We start from the raw sequence: 17,209 nt of genomic DNA, 5'->3' as shown, positions 1-17,209 counted from the left end.
TTGGAAATGCGATGATGCCAATTTTTTTTTTTTGTGTTAAATAGGAGCCAAACGTGTCTGCTTTGGTTTTGTAATGATTTTCCAGTTTGTATGTGATTTCTTGAGTAATGGGATAAGTGCCTTCCATGCATTTATGTTTCTGAAATTCTGTGAGAATTTTATACAATTCATTACTTGCATATTTAGTATTTTTAATTCTGTCTGAATAGTTCCTGTTTTTAGCTATTTTGATTGCTGATTTGTATATTCTATTAAGTTTGCATAGGTGAAGTTTGCCTTGATTGATGTTTGCTTTGAGGCAGGTTCATTGCAGCCTTTTGATTTGTTGTTTTTATTTTTTTAGTTCTGTATTTCTCCAAGGTGCTTGTTTTCATTAGTCCTGTTTTGTTGCTCATGGTGGTGTTAGAAATATGGTCTCTAGTCGGTAATCGGTTTGCACCCTGTCCAAATAGGGACCCTCACTCTAGAGAGGATAAGGGAGATACCCGCTCAGATAACCCATGCTCACCCCCTTGGTAGCTTGGCACGAGCACTCAGACTTGTCTTAGAAGCAATGTGTAAAGCATTTACACATAACACACAGTAATACAGTGAAGACACTACAAAAGGACACCACACCAGTTTTAGAAATAAATAGCTAATATTTACTGATATAAAACAAGACCAAATACAATAAAAATCAAACATACAGTAATAAATATCTGCAAAAGTTACTTAAAAAGACAGTTCCTCGAAGTCGATAGCTCCACCTGTGGCTATCACGGCATCGTGAACAACAAAACCAACAGTTCAGGCCGGCCGCGGCGCTGCAGGCCAGCTGCAGTGTCGGGAAGACCCACAAAAAGAACATTTTGAATTGAAGGGCATCGTGACCCTTGTGATGAGATCCGGAAAGCGGTGTTGCTGGTGTCACAGTGTCAGTTACGGAGGTTGGTGCCGGGGTCATCGGGCCCTTGACATCACACGCATTGGGGATCGAAATCCAGGTTGATGAAGTCAGGAGCGCTGACGTGGATGGCATTTGTGCTGCAGTGCGAAGTGGGACAATGTGATGTGTGGTGCCCACAGGTAACGGTGTAGGCAGCGGCTCAGTGATGGCATCCAGCAGCATCGTGAGGCCAGGGCTGTGGTGTGAAGTAGGGTGGTGTGATGTGCGGTGTCACAAGGTAAAGGTGCAGGCAGTGTCATCGTGGTTGCTGAAGTGCTGTTGTCGGAAGACCCAAGTTGGAGGTGCGGGACGGGCTCTGTGCAGCATCCACAGGTCACAGTGCAGAGAGGGGCGCCTGGTGGCGACACTGTAGTTGATAGTGCTGGCATCGGTGGACTCGGGCTGCGTTGTGAGACGGGCGGTGCTTTGTGTACCTCACAAGCGGTGTCCACGGGTGAAGGTGCAGGAAGCGGCACCGGTTTCAGCAGGAGCGGCAGCGTCGTGGATGCCCAGGCTGTGGTGTGAGCAAGGCAATGCCAGAGTACAGGGCCCACAGGCCACGGTGCAAGCAGCGGCTCGGTGGCGGCATCAGGTGGCGCATCAGATGGTGGCATCTGTGAGACCTGGGTTGCGGTGTGAAGTGGGACAGTGCAGATCTGTGCGCCATCAGCAGGTCACGGTACAGGTAAGCGGCATCCTTGGCAGCGCCACAGTGGTTTTTCTTCCTGAACAGCACAAAACACATAGTTCCCAGTGCTGTAGGCAGATGAAGCTAAAGTCTTTGGTGTCCCTGAGACGTCCAACAGGAGGCAAGCTCCATTCCAAGCCCTTGGAGAACTCTCTTAAGCAGGATACACAGCAAAGTTCACCCTTTGCTCTCTTTTATGGCAGAAGCAGCAACTGCAGACTAACCCAGCGAAGAAACTCAGCAAAGGGGAAGTACTCCTCATCCAGCTCTTCAGCTCTTCTCCTTGGCAGAGGTTACTCTTGATCCAGAAACATTTGAAAATTCTGGGATTTTGGGTCCACTACTTATACCCCTTTCTGTCTTTGCAGTAGGCAAACATCAAAGGAAAATCTCTGTTGTTGACAAGATCCTGCCTTTCCCAGCCTCCCTTTGTGTTACTGTCTAGATAGAGTTCAAAACAGGCCAATTGTCAGTCCGACCCAGACGTGGAATAGACAAGCAGGCAGAGGCACAGAATGCCTCAAGCAAGAAAATGTCCACTTTCTAAAAGTGGCATTTTCAAACAATTCAAAAACCAACATTACCAAAATATGTATTTTTTAATTTTAAGTTCAGAGACCCCAGACTCCATATTGCTATTTACCCTCAAAGGGAAACTATACTTTAAGCATCATTAAAGGCAGCCCCCATGTTAACCTATGAGAGAGAGATGGGCCTTGCAAGAGTGGAAACCGAATTTGGCAGTATTTTACTGTTAGGTATGCAAAACACATCGCAGACCGTCCCCCCTTTAACAGACAGTGCACCCTGCCCTTGGGGCCACCTAGGGCCTACCTTAGGGGTCCCTTACATGCAGTAAAAGGGAAGGTTGGGGCCTGGCAAGAGGGTACACTTGCCAGGTCAATTGGCAGTGCAAGACTGCACACACAGACACTGTAGTGGCAGGTCTGAGACATGTTTATAGGGCTACTTTTGTGAGTGGCACCGTCTGTGCTGCAGGCCCATTAGTAGCATTTGATTTACAGGCCCTGGGCCCCTCTAGTGCACTTTACTGGGGACTTGCCAGTAAATCAAATATGAAATTCATGGATAAACTAATCAACAGTACAATTTATATAGGGAGCACTTGCACTTTAGCACCGATTAGCAGTAGTAAACTGCACAGAGACAATACATCAGCAAAAACCCAGTCCAGTATACCATGAAAACAGGAGGTCAGAAGGCAAAAAGACAGGGGAGACACAAAAAAAGCTGCCAGGTCTAACAGGTGGTATTAGGATATTTGAAAGCTTCCAGTGGCCACTCATTAAGTGTTTGATTGAGTTAATTGTGTCTTGATCTGTGTTTCTAAGTATTCAAAATTGAGTTTGTTCCATGGGTGATAGGTGGAGGCCTCGTGTTCTTGGGTGTATTGGTTGTGGTGTTTGATGTTGAAAAGCTACCAAATGGTGGTCTGACAATATGACTGGAGCAATACTTTGAAAGGTAACCAGTTCTGGATTTGCACAAATTACATCTAGGATGTGCCCAGCGATGTGTGTGGGTTTGTGGATGCTCTGATGCAGGTTCAGTGTGACTAGGCCAGTAATAGTGGCATATTTGGTTTGTCAAACCAAATGTATAGGTCACCAAGAATGCATAGGTAGGACTGTAATGTAATAAGGTTTGAAACTGTGTCTAGAAACGTGTCTGGGGATGCTGCATTCCTAGGTGATGGGCTGTAAAGGAGTAGGAAGTTACAGGAGGAAGTTGGTGTAGGGTTGCATCTGGTGATGATGGCCTCACAACCTTGTATGTAAATGTCATCAGTTTTGGTGAGATTTATCGTTTGCTTGAATATAACAGCTAGTCCATCTCCTCTTTTGCCTATACGATTTAATGTGATAGTTTGATAGCCCTGAGAAACTGCTTTATGCAACACTGGAGCCATGTCATCTTCCAACCCTCATTCAGTTCTGAAGAGTAAGTTAGGTGTCAGTGAATAGGTTGTAGATGTGGTGCTTGTTTTAGAGAGAAATTGATCATTTATTACTAGGCAGTTTAGAGGTTGTGTTTTGGTGGTGGTATGACTTTGTTTTCTAGAAGTGTGAGCAATATATTTTGAACTTGTACCATGTGTGTTGTTAGTGCTTGTATTAAAAGTATGAGGATTACAATAGTGTTGTTTTACTATATTGTGTTCCCCGTCCAGCAGGCTTAGAAGACATTTTGTTGGGTATGTGTCTGTCACTGGTGGAGATGGTGTTTGAGAGTGAGATGGTGAGTTGTGTTTTTTTTATAGAGTGGCCTTCTTGTGTAATAAACAGGGATGCAAGGTTGTGAAGATTGGCATGTTGTTTATTTTGTTTGCATCTGTTTATGATGGAAGGTGTATGGGTCAGTGGTGGTGATGGAGCATTTGGATCCTATTTTAAGGCTTTAAATTGTGCAATGGATGAGAGGCAGGTGAGTTAATATGTTGGTGTATTTGTTGTTGGTCCTGATGAATATAGAAAATTTGAGATTAAAGATGGTTTAGGATGTGTCTTATTTGTGTAGTCATAAGGGTGGGACTGGGTGTATGTTTCTAATTTGTGACAGAAAGTATTATCAAAGATTGTGTGTAGGTGTGTGTATGTGTGTGTATATATGTGCATGAGTGTGTGTGTGTGTTATTGATGTGCTGGGGTATTTGGTATGATCTGTTTTTGTGTATGGAGTGGAGATATTGATGCAGGTGTTTCCTGAGAATGAGTTGTAAAGTAATGCTGGTGAGTGCTATTTGCATACTACAGCCCGAACCGCTGAACAGAATTACACCAAATTTAGCAGTAAGCTAGCTCTTGGTCCCAAAAGTGTGCTTTTTGTGATTTGGTGTAAATCCATTCAGTAGTTTGGTGATGTTAAAGTGAAAAGAATTATAGACAAATAAGGATGCGGAGGCTCCGTGAATCCCAGAGATCTTGTGCTGGAATCTGATTGGCTGCCAACACTTCAATGAGGAAGTTGGCAGCCATTTTGGGACTCATCTTCAGCTGAATGTTAAAAAAAACTTTTTTAAAAAGGGGCAGGGTAGAAATACCCTGACCCCCTCATCCTAAGTGCTGGGGTCCACCTGTGACATTGCAAGGGCAAACAAGCAGTTTTAGAAATAATGTTGGCAAAACTCAGAGGATCCACAGATCACTAAAAATTGGAAAAAACAAGTGTGACCTCCGGCATTTGTTTTCAATGTAGCCCCTGGGTGGGCCAGGTCCCGGGAATTTATTTAACTATGAGAGGCGGGCTGCAAAGACCCCCCTCCATTGGGCCTATTGAGCTACAGGGACCACCACCTCCCTTGGGCTTTTCTAAAGAAAAGGGAGTCGGAATTCACCACCATCCTACGGTGTTATTGTGCCCAAGGGACTACTACCTCCCTGGAGCTAAAGAACAAGTGTTGGGGTGCCACATGGAGCCCCTGGGCCCCAGGTACCACCACCTTCTCGGGACCAAGGACAAAATTGAAATAAGGGAGGAGCCCATGCAGCCTCCTTCCAGGCCATATACTGGCCGGGGACCACCACCTCCCTCAGGCCAGCCCATGCAAAAGAAAGGAGGGGGCTATCCTCCTGGAGCCATTAATGGCCATGGGGACCGCCAAATCTGAGGGCCGGCTCCTGCTATCTTTTGAGGCACCCATCTTTGGGAAATAGCTGTTTGTTGTGGCTTGGCGGGAGCTAGTGTTCGAACATTTACATATTTTTCCCATAAAAATCTTTGGGCTGAACGCCGCACCTATGTCTGTAAAACTGCATGGTGCAGAGTCACCTGTGGTCTAGTGGCAAAGATCTATGCAAGTGAAACAGAAAAAGATACCAAACAAATAAAGTAAAAAAATAAAAACACACAATTATAAAAAATATTATAAACATTTAAAAACAAATCATAATGTAAGCAAATATTTGAAAATTACAATTATAAAGAAATATTGTCAAACGGTTCCCACTAAAAAGGTAGAGCTGCATATTAAAAAAACAGAATTTCAGAATGTAGGGACTGTGTTCATCTATACATTCAGGAGGTGTCGGCACAGTTCCCATTGGGTCAGTGTGCCTCACTTGACCCCTAACTTTCCCAAGGCAACAGATAATTCTGGAAACCTCAAACACAACACTGACTTCCAAGAAAGTTGTAGAAACATATCTTACCCTTTTGTTGTTTGCATGTCCAGGGTAAAGACAAGAAAGATATGAATACAAGTTTTCAAACATTTATTGAAACAATCAGGTGCTTGCATAAAGAGAATGAGCTGCAATTATTAGGCAGGTGAGACAAAGCATTGCAGCCAGCATTACTAACATGGTGAAAAGAATAAACAGTCCAACAATGGTAATCGTACGTCTTTATCTTCCAACCTGTTACTATCTACACTCTAGGAGCATAGCAGGTGTACACTCCATCAGATCTTGATGGATAACCTGACCCCACCATACCTGAATAGTTAAGCCAGGGAGTAGGTCTAAGGGTGAAGTTGGTAATCCTTCACTGCAAGATGGAGAGTCAGCAGAGCTGCATATTGAAGACAGGATCTGTTCCATGACAATCACGGCAGGAATGCTCCTCTGACCCTTTTAGGGCACTGCACCTTTTATATAATCAAAACCACACTGTGTTAGTGGCACAGTTCTGATGCAATCATATGTCTAAATTTTGGGAGCTGTCTCTAAACGGTCAACACAGGTTTTAGGATATCTTGCTCTGTGTTCCTAGCCTTGAACCGAGTGTACAGACTACATAGCGAAAAGGCTTACTGAAATAAAAAACATGTATAGCATATTCTCAGAATAATATTGTGCAAGTATAAGCATGTAAAATAACTTTGCTAAATCAATGTCAATCTAAAAAAAATGTAAAATATAAAACTAAAAATGGAGAACCAAAGTGGGCCCAAGAAAGCCTCCCACCAATATTAATAAATCATATATTTAACCAATACTAGGAAAGTATTGGAGTCTGGGAATAATAGATATACTATTCCCACTCCAGTTTATGCAACAGCAGATAAATTGCAACACTTCAGAGGGGATATATATATTATTATCACTTCCTCCAAACAGCATAACATTAAGGAAGATTTAGGACTATGGAGGGGTTAAATTTACTATTCCCTCTCCAGCCTGCAGAACAGTAGAGAAAGAGCTGGGCTTTAGAGTGGTTACATTTACTATTCTTACACTAGTATGTGCAACAGTATGGAATGCATTGGACATCGGAAGGGTAAGATTTACTATTCCCACTCCAGTTCATGCAACAGTCAAGGAAATCTTGGACTATGAAGAGGTTACATTTGCTATTCTCACTGAAGTATCTGCCACAGTAGGAAAAGAGTTGGCCTTCAGATGGATTAAATTTACTATTACTATTCAAGTCTAAACAAAAGTAGGTAAACTGCTTCCCTTCAAACACGTTACGTATTTGAATAACCCTAAAAAACTAACTAAAAAAAATGAGAAAGTCTACAAAACTCATAAACAATGTTATAATACATTTTCAATCAAACATAATGGTTATTTAATTATTACTTAATTAAGTTTCCACCCTATACCCCTGAAAACCAAGCAAACCACACCTAACATAAAATAAAAATCATTAAATATAACACAATTTGTATAATTGATAATCAATTACAGAATTAATTAAGAATTCATAGTTAATTGTTAATTATTACTTACTTAACTCCCCAGCTTATACCTCCACATGTTATGCAATGAATATCAATTACATACTTAAATATTAACTAATAAATATTTGATGACCACTTAATTAGCTTATCACTCTATCCCCGTACAAACCCAACAACTCACTACAACAATATAAATAATTATTAACAATTAGATTCAGAATTCAAAATCACTGAAAAATAACATATTATATTTTAAAAATGTAATAACAACCATACAAACAATACTAACAAATAACATTAATATATAAACTACAACACATTAAATTAATTAAAAAGATATTCTTTACAACTATACATTAAATATTATATTTACAACAATATTCTTAACAATGTTTCTGTATCATGATATTTTTGAATCACAATAAATATTTTACAATATTTTTGTCTCCTTATATTTACAACTCAATGTTTTGTCCAAATACCTTAATACTTTTCAAGCAACCTCTCACGCCCTCCATGGTATGAGGCTCTTGGTTTACAACAATAATATGAGTATCCAGTGGTGCTGCAAAGCTTCTATCCTTCCTTCAACAATTCCAATCTCAGAACTAATTGCCCCCATAACTGATGTTAGGTGGTTGGTAACAGCTTTATGAAAGTCATCTTTGCTCCCTTTAGGTGAAATAGACATTCTTTTTCCCATAGTGAGAGGTAATGGACACCTATCTCCTCTTGATACAGGTCATTGGGGTCAAAAAGGCGGTCCAGGAGATGAGGCCCAACCCAGTCTCCTCTGGGCACCGACGTGCGTCCCATGTTGCGGTGGCACAGAACTTACATGGCTCCCAACAGGAAGTCCAGCCTTCAGACACAGATAATACCGAAAGAATTGTGGGCAATAAAGTACTTTTCCACCAAGGTCACACTGCAGTCAAAAGTACTGGAAAAATCATATATATATTTTGGGTGGGGGGAACAGTCGGAAGTGTTTTAAGGCATGTGCAAAGTGGGCTCTGGTCCAGGGACCCAGTCTTTCAGCACGGCCCAGTGATAGATTTGTCTCTGTTCTCCGCACAGCCCTACCCTGATGACCCTGAATGATTCTTAAACATAGATTGATTCAAATACCAATCCTTTAATTTTCTTTATTATGGCTGAGGCATGGAAGAATATTACAGAAATGTTGTTTGGTTTTTACCACCATGCAACACCAATACAAAAAGCTCCTTTTAAGTAAAAACAGGACTTCACACATGAGAAATGGCAATGGGTCACAGCGATTATTTGAAATAATGTTAGTAAGCTTCTGCTATATTACAATATTGAAAACACACATCACTAACCCTGAATATTAGATGGAAATACAATTACAATTTGGATCAGTGTGTGCTATGCAGAGTCGGTTACCTATCCAAAGAGGGCATGAAAAAATCAAAAATTGCATCATAAATGCAAAGCTGTTCCGAGCTGGAGACCCCAAAATATGTTCTGCCCAGTTCCCCCAAAATCCTTAAGATGTCCCTGGAAACAGATTTGCTGTTCTAACTCCAGTCCCACTAGCACTGGGGAAAGAGTATGTATTGTGGGGTTGAAGAGGTGTCAGGTTTACTATTTGTATTGCTATCCTACAAATACCGGGAAAATTGCATAAATATAAGGGTTACATTTACTATTCTATCTCGAGCACAAGGAACATAGGGAAAGGCTTGTGTAACAGGAAAAGGAGACAATTTACTTTCTAAATCCAGCTCTGCAAACTTTGCATATAATTGTTAGCCCAGATTGGCTAGCCCAACATGAGTCCCACAAATAATGGGAGAAGTACATAAAATGAAAGAGAGGGGATCAAATGTACTATTCAAATCCAAGTCCTAATAACACTGAGGAAAGCACATGTAATTGTGAGTTGGGGTCCGGTTTAAAATGTTATACCCAGTTCTACTAACACTGGTGAAATAGCATTCATGGGGGGGTAAGAATGACTTTTCTAACCTCAGTACAACTAGCGTTGGGGAAAGCACACTTAGTTAAGAGTATGGATTTACTCTTCTAACATAATTTCTACAAATATTGGGGAAAGTGAATATATTGGGGGGTTAAATTCATGATTATACTGCATAACATTCAAGAAAGTGCATGTATTTGGTGGGTCAGATTTACTTTTCTAACTCCAGTCCTACACACAAATATGAAGGAGGGTATATATTTGGGGGTTAGATTTGCTAATCTATTCCCAGTACTGCCAACACTGGAAAACATATTTTGGGTGATGGATCACAATTAATATTTTAACTCCAGTACAACTTATGTTGGGGAAAGTGAATATAATTAGGGGGTCAGATTTAACTCCAGTCCAATGACCACTGGGAAAGGCTTATGATTAGTAGGTGCAGGATCAGATGCAGTATTTCAAATTCAGTCCTAATAGCATTGGGGAAAGTAAACCTGTGCTCTCGTTGAAGTGTGGGGCTCCTCAAGCTCTCAACACCTCCCAGGAGCATCAGGGCAGAACTACTCTATAGCACTTACTCCTAATGCAGCTATCTAGGTGTTAGTGTGTTAACGCTGTGTCTAATGTGCAATAATGCCCACCAGCGCTCATGGGTCACATACTCGCTGTCCTATCAAGGGTGCTAGGGGATACTCAAAAACATTTTGCTGGTCTTTAATAAGAATACTTCTATCCACTGTAAAGTAAAAGCTTGTAGGCTTGTTCTGGTGATGGGAAATTTGAAACCACAGGTCCTGGTATGTTCTGTTCACCTGGAAGAAAAACTCTGGAACTGCTTGAAGGTCGACCTCATGGAATCAGCAGGTGACAAGTGTCAACCCAAGTCTTCTGCTTGCTTGACAACTCAGTGACTGGATAATGGTGTGATACATTGCCACACAATGATACTTCTTCGTCATCCCATTCCTTACTGTAAGAGTTGGGACACAATTCACAAAATTATTGTCCATCTAAATGACAACTTCAATTTGTGAAGATTGAAGTTTGTGTTTCATAAATGATTCATAAATGGGAAATTACACTTGGGAATTGATGAACTCACACATAAAATCACTCTAGAATTATGAGCTAGGATGTGTGAGTAAATCTACCCACAGGGCAAGGTTTGTGCAAATGTAGATTTGTTAGAATTCACAGATCTATTGCAGGCACTTCCTTTCCCTAAAAAATGGTTACAAAGCAATTCCTCTTAAGAGAAGGTGTACATCTATTCTGAGTGAAAAAAAAGGTAGCAAACATCCCAAAGTTTGTAGGTGTGTAGGATAAGAGGCTTTTTCCAAGGCAATAACATATTTTCCTGATGATAAACAAAATAAATGTAATTTAGTGCACTACATTTAAACGCCGTGAATGTAAAGTTTATACATTTTTATTATGTTAAAACTTTATGCATGTAAACACTCAAGGAAATGTTCAACAGTTCCAGGCTTCAATGAATACTCCTAGAAATATTTTTGCATTCTAAAGAAGTCCAAAATTAACTCTTGAAGTACACAGGAGTACATTTCTTTATTTTTAATCTGGTACTTATAGAGGAGGAGTAGGACTTGCAGTAACGTGTAACGCAATTCTAATTCTGTTTCATGTGTGTGCAAAATAAGTTGCGACTGAGCCTGTGTTATGCAAGGTGTAGTAATTGTAACATGTTAAGATGAAAACAATGTTTTCCCTATTCACATTTGCCTGGTAAGATAGCTTAGAAAGATACGATCTATCTTTTTTCCTTCCAAATAGAATAAATTGTGTATCATTAAGTTGCATGAAGGTAACATCTATAAAGGTTATATTTTGTAGCATTGTGTCCCAACACTGACGTATGCAAAGTATTAAGCTAGAAATACACAGAACAAAAGAGAGTGATGGAAAATGAGAAAATGGAAAAAATAAAAATGAAAAAATCAAAGCAAGGGTGGGGAAGAGAAATAGGGGGTCATTCTGACCCTGGCGGCCGGTGGCCGCCAGGGCCACCGACCACGGGAGCACCGCCAACAGGCTGGCGGTGCTCCAACGAGCATTCTGACCGCGGCGGTTCAGCCGCGGTCAGAAGCGGAAAGTCAGCGGTCTCCCGCCGACTTTCCGCTGCTCGTTTGAATCCTCCATGGCTGCGGAGCGCGCTCCGCAGCCATGAGGATTCTGACCCCCCCTACCGCCATCCTGTTCATGGCGGGAAAGCCGCCATGAACAGGATGGCGGTAGAGGGGGTCGCGGGGCCCCCGTAAGAGGGCCCCGCAAGGTATTTCAGTGTCTGCCTTGCAGACACTGAAATACGCGACGGGTGCTACTGCACCCGTCGCACCTTCCCACTCCGCCGGCTCGATTACGAGCCGGCATCCTCGTGGGAAGGGAGTTTTTCCCTGGGCTGGCGGGCGGTCTTTTGGAGACCGCCCGCCAGCCCAGGGAAAAACTCATAATACCCTCCGCGGTCTTCTGACCGCGGAGCGGTATTATGGGGGCGGAATTCTGGCGGGCGGCCTCCGCCGCCCGCCAGAATTAGAATCTCCCCCATAGGGTGACAGAAGTGTGTGTGAGAGAAGGTAAGGAAGATATGCGATCTAATAGAGATTGAGAAAAAAGAAGAGGCAAAGGGAAGGCAAGAGAGGGAAAGGGGTTGCATAATTTAATCACACTGTGCATACCAAAACCAATAAAGATCACCAAAACATCACAAAATTGTGTGGACCCCTACAGCATATCTTAATGATTAGAATCTAATATAATTTGGAATGCAAAGTCCAGGAAATAGGAATGGAAAACAGTAGTCACCTGTTACCTTCTTTTTTAATAGATCTCAACTGTACATTCACCTCTTGTGCAAGCTATCCAATGTATAAGCTCAGAAAGTACAACTCTTTTGCCCAACTAATGTTTGGGTATCATCCATAGGTGTACTAATCGTACAGTTAAGACTCATTAAGACTCAATACTTTATTGTCCACATCAGCAAATGCTCAGAGAGTTGCCTGAGACTGTACAACAGAGATAGGCCAGTGCTACATAATTAATATCTAGTGCATGATGAAAACCTTAAATGTAGAATAGAGTTTGAAGATCATTAAATGGCACCCTTTTGTCTGCCAACTCCCTTTGTGCAGCATACAGTTCCATGTACCAAGGATAAGATACCTCAGACTATGTTTAAAAGGCAGCACTAGATTTGGCACAAAACTGTAGGAAACAAAAACATGGTCTATAATAGGGATAAATCATACATTACATTATGCCACAATGAAATACTAATTAATCATAAGGATATAAGTACTATTCCTGTACAAAAATGTATTTGTTCAACTTTCACCTGATCATCCTCCCTTCTCAACTGCAGCCATGCCTGGACTGTATTTTGACATCACAAAAACAACAGAAACATTGATTCATGTAAAGAAAGACTAAATTAAAAAAATCGTCTTGGTTATAGGACAAAAATTATTTTAAAATACAGTCAAACTGTCTTTGTTCTTCCCACTAATTAAATCATGATGTGGTTATGCTCCTTGGTTCATATGTAATCCACATGTGAGGTAGCCTTTGCATAACATCATATACATGGTAGTTTTTGTCCATACACACTTGCAACATATGTCCATATAATTTTACAGTTTCTTAAACTTTCAATTGACTCCTTTAATCAAAATTGGCTGATGTGTTTTGACCGCACCACTACTAAAGGCCTCTGCAGGACTCAAGAAGGGCAAAGTACCTAATAGTCATGCAATACATACAACCATGTATACAAATATAGGCATATACAAAACTAATGTCATCCTTCACCCAATGAGAAAAACAAATATCAGCACTGGTAGCATGATTGATGCTAGACCAAAATGAACACCTAACGGAACCACATACGATTCATGTGACCTAAAACCAGGAGTGATGAAATCCTTAAAAACCTTAAAGTGCCTAAAAACACCTCAGGTGCTGGTGCCAGATGTGCTGATACAGTTATGTTTATACTCATGTAGAAGAAAACAATTGTTATCATGCAGATTTCATGCAAGGTCACCTGGGCAGCCGGAATGCTGCTGCCGCCGTCAGTACTGGTGCAAACTCTCTTATTATAACTATGCAATTGGCAGACACCTCATTTCATAGATCACTACTACTCCTCTCTAAAACTCTATCCCTGTAACATAACATCTACCAGCCTAGCTATCTCACCAACTATTCACCTTAAAACCACAAACCTCTCTCTAATGATTAGACCTACACCTAACTGGTATTGATATAATCTATCACAAAGTAGCTAGAGTAAATGCATGCAATGTTTTCTTAAAAACACATGACGAATCGCAATAATCAACAATGACCCCTTGTTTAACTGCTAACCTTTGGGATTCTGTAGTGGCATGCTGCTCATTGTATAATGCTTCAACTCCATGTCATGGATAGTAATTACAATTATATTTTGGGTTAGACTAACTATTCTAACGCCAGTAAAACAAAAATTAGCGAAAACATACACTTATTTGGAGGGATCAGTTTAAATACTTTAACACCATTCATTCTTATAGTGGAAGTATCATTTTTACAATTCTAACTACAGTCCCACTAACTTTTGGAAAAATTTAAATATTTGCATAGCAGATTTACCATTATAACTCCAGCCATTCCAACATTGGAGAAAGTGCATATATTTGGTGGAGGGTCAGATTTACTATTTAGACCCATGTTCTTCCAACATTGGAGAAAGTGTATATTTCTTTGGAGGGGGGCAGAATTACTATTGTAACTCCAGTAAAACAAACATTGTTGAAAGTTTGTATAATTGGGGAGGTCAAAAATAACATTACGACTCCAAGCACTATTTTTAATACAATTCGGCTGTAAACCTGTCAGGTCCAGGAGCTTTGTCCTTCTTGAGTGCATTGAGAGCAATGTGGACTTCAGTTTGAGTTATTTCAGTTTCAAGAGATGAAAGATCAAGAGAAGTATCAAAAGGTTTGCAAGTATTGGATAAATACTTTAAAATTTCAGAGTCAGACGGCGATGTTTCCAGTGTGTATAATTCTTAGTAAAATGTAACAAATTCATATGACATTTCTGGATCCTTATATTTTAGAGCCTGGTAATTATCAATGATTAATTCAATCCTCCTTTCATTATATTTAACCTTAAAGTGGTTAGCCATCAATTTACCTGACTTGATTTGGCCTCCATGAAATTTGGTGCTGGCTTTAAGAAGATACATTGATGCATGCTCTGTAGATAATTTCTTTAAATTGAAGTTTAGTTTTAATCCAATCTTATAGGCAATCTTTAGATCTGGAAGAGTAGTAGGAATGCTCTACTTTCTTAATTTGTTCAAGTATTTGTAGTGTGAGTAAGAGAATGTTTCCTTTTTGAGACACATAATTGATCATAAAACCACAAGCTGAAGCTTTGTGGGCATCCCACACAGTAAGAAACGAAATATCATCCATTTGATTACTTCGGAAATATTAATTGATAAAGGAAGTTAAAGTTGAAGTGAAGGAGGTGTCTAATAAAAGTGAGTTATTAAAGGGCCATCATTTTGGTAATTCAGATTTTGGGAGACTATCCAATTGTATAGATACTTGAGCATGGTCTGAAATAAAAATTGGTCCTATATCAGTAGAGTGTAGAATTTCGGACAAATTAAGAGAAATAAAAAGGTGATCTATTCTCAAGTGAGTGTAGTGGACTGGAGGGCAGTATGTGTATTCTCGTATTGCAGGATTGCACAATCTCCAAGCATCAATCAAATGCCTTTCATTGGTAGCATCAATGAAAAAATGTTGTGATTTGTTTGGGCTATACTGAGATGTAGAATTCATATCAATAAACGAGTCAGCAATTTGATTATAGTCCTCAGCAAAAATAAGGTTATCATCAGAATAAATTATAAGATAATGGGCAATGTCAGACTAGAATTGACCCGTCAGTAGCAGTAAGACCATAGACATTAAAAAATGAAAGTGGAACGTTGTCAATTGTCAATTGTTGTCCTGGAAAACAAAATTAATAGGGAGGGGCTTATGGCAAGCAACCATGACTCCACTCCTTTTCCCATTTCTAGGAAAGAAGAAGACTTCTCCAACCCAGCTTTGTTTTCACTTGAATGGATTAATTTCTGTAATATGTAATTCCTGAATAAATGCAATATCTGCATCTAGTTTTGAAAGAGGAGCCAAATCTTGTTGCTGCTTAATTGGAGATCTAAGACCGCTGACATTCCAAGATCTTATTTTCAAAGAAATAGGGGAGAATAAAATTGAAAAAATATAAATAAATTTAACTTGGTAACAAAAAGGATGAGCAAGAACCATGTAAAACTGAAGACATATAGGCCCTCGTTACAACCCTGGCGGTCAGTGTTAAAGCAGCGGTAATACCGCCAACAGGCCAGCGGGAAAAAAAAAGGAATCACGGCCATGGCGGAAACCGCCAATATAGACAGCCACTTTAACACTCCGACCGCCATGGTGGTAGAAACAAACACAGCGGCGGTCACCGCCAACAGACAGGTGGAACACCAGGTTCCACCCACTGTATTACAACACACCTATCCGCCACCTTTTCTGGGGCGGTACCAACGCCGTCAAAAGCACGCCAGAAAAAGGACTTGGAATGGAAACCACTCACCCCTCAACACTTTACGAGCAACCAGGACGCCATGGAACTCGAACTACAGGTCCTGCCGATGCTGGTCTACCTCCTTTTGTATCAGGAGCAGCAAAGACGTCGGTGACGGCCACGGTGAGTACTGCACCTAGCACACAGGGGTGGAGGGAAGGGAAAGAGAGAGACAAACACAAGCAACACGCAACACCTCCACCCCCACCCTCGCCCACAAAACCATACACACAAAACATGCTGCGACATGACAAATACACCCCGTCACCCCTTGGAAGCACGCAAGGATGAAATTATTGTAACAAGTGTAATCATTGAGTCCGGATATGAATAAAATCATTGTCCATGGATCAGTGTCCCAAAATGCATTGGCGAAGCCCACACAAGATACCTGACTAGAAACAGGGAGAACACTGCAGGGGCATCAGATGGAAAATAAACAGGCACCTCAGGGGGAGGGGAGGGAGGGCACCTAAGCCGGATGAACGGACGACGCCACTGCTCCACAAGGGGGCTCCATGTCCACTGATTGGTCCTGGGGAGTGCAAAGCCACAGTCTCTCAAGTCTCTCCAGTGGGTGGTTTGCCCACTGCTTTATCCTTGAGAGTGCAAAGCCACAGTCTCTCAAGTCTCTCAAGTGGGTGGTTTGCCCACTGCTTTATCCTGGGGAGTGCAAAGCCACAGTCTCTCAAGTCTCTCCAGTGGATGGTTTGCCCACTGCTTTATCCTGGGGAGTGCAAAGCCACAGTCTCTCAAGTGTCCCAAGTGGGTGGTTTGCCCACTGCTTTATCCTGGGGAGTGCAAAGCCACAGTCTCTCAAGTCTCTCCAGTGGGTGGTTTGCCCACTGCTTTATTCTCACAAGTGAATGCCTTTCTCCACTGGTTCTGGAGGGGGCTTGGTGCCCAGAGTGCTTCATCCTGCCAAGGACTGAGGCAGTGGATGTGAATCTCCACTGGTTCTGGAGGGGGCTTTGTGCCCAGAGTGCTTCATCCTGCCAAGGACTGAGGTAGTGGATGTGAATCTCCACTGGTTCTGGAGGGGGCTTGGTGCCCAGAGTGCTTCACATGCAGTGTGGCAGGTCCCATTCCCTCACCTGGGTGTCTGAGCCACGAGATTGCCTGGGAACAGGTAGCATGATACTCCATGGAGGCAGAGACACACTCCACCCTGCTGCGACTTCGCCTGCCACCTGCAGGTACAAACAGTGCTGGGAGTCATGCCTCATGTACGCTGGGCAGGGTCCAGGACATCTGACCACTGGGGATGATTGCCATGTCAGCTGTGGTGGCACAGTCTGAGCATGTCGCGGGGCTGGTGGCGGTGCTAGCGGCGGTGTCTGTGGC

This window comes from Pleurodeles waltl, chromosome 4_1, assembly GCF_031143425.1.
Source record: "Pleurodeles waltl isolate 20211129_DDA chromosome 4_1, aPleWal1.hap1.20221129, whole genome shotgun sequence".
In the NCBI taxonomy this organism is placed as follows: domain Eukaryota; kingdom Metazoa; phylum Chordata; class Amphibia; order Caudata; family Salamandridae; genus Pleurodeles; species Pleurodeles waltl.
The sequence above is the reverse complement of the archived record's forward strand: the minus strand, read 5'-3'. Positions refer to the sequence as shown.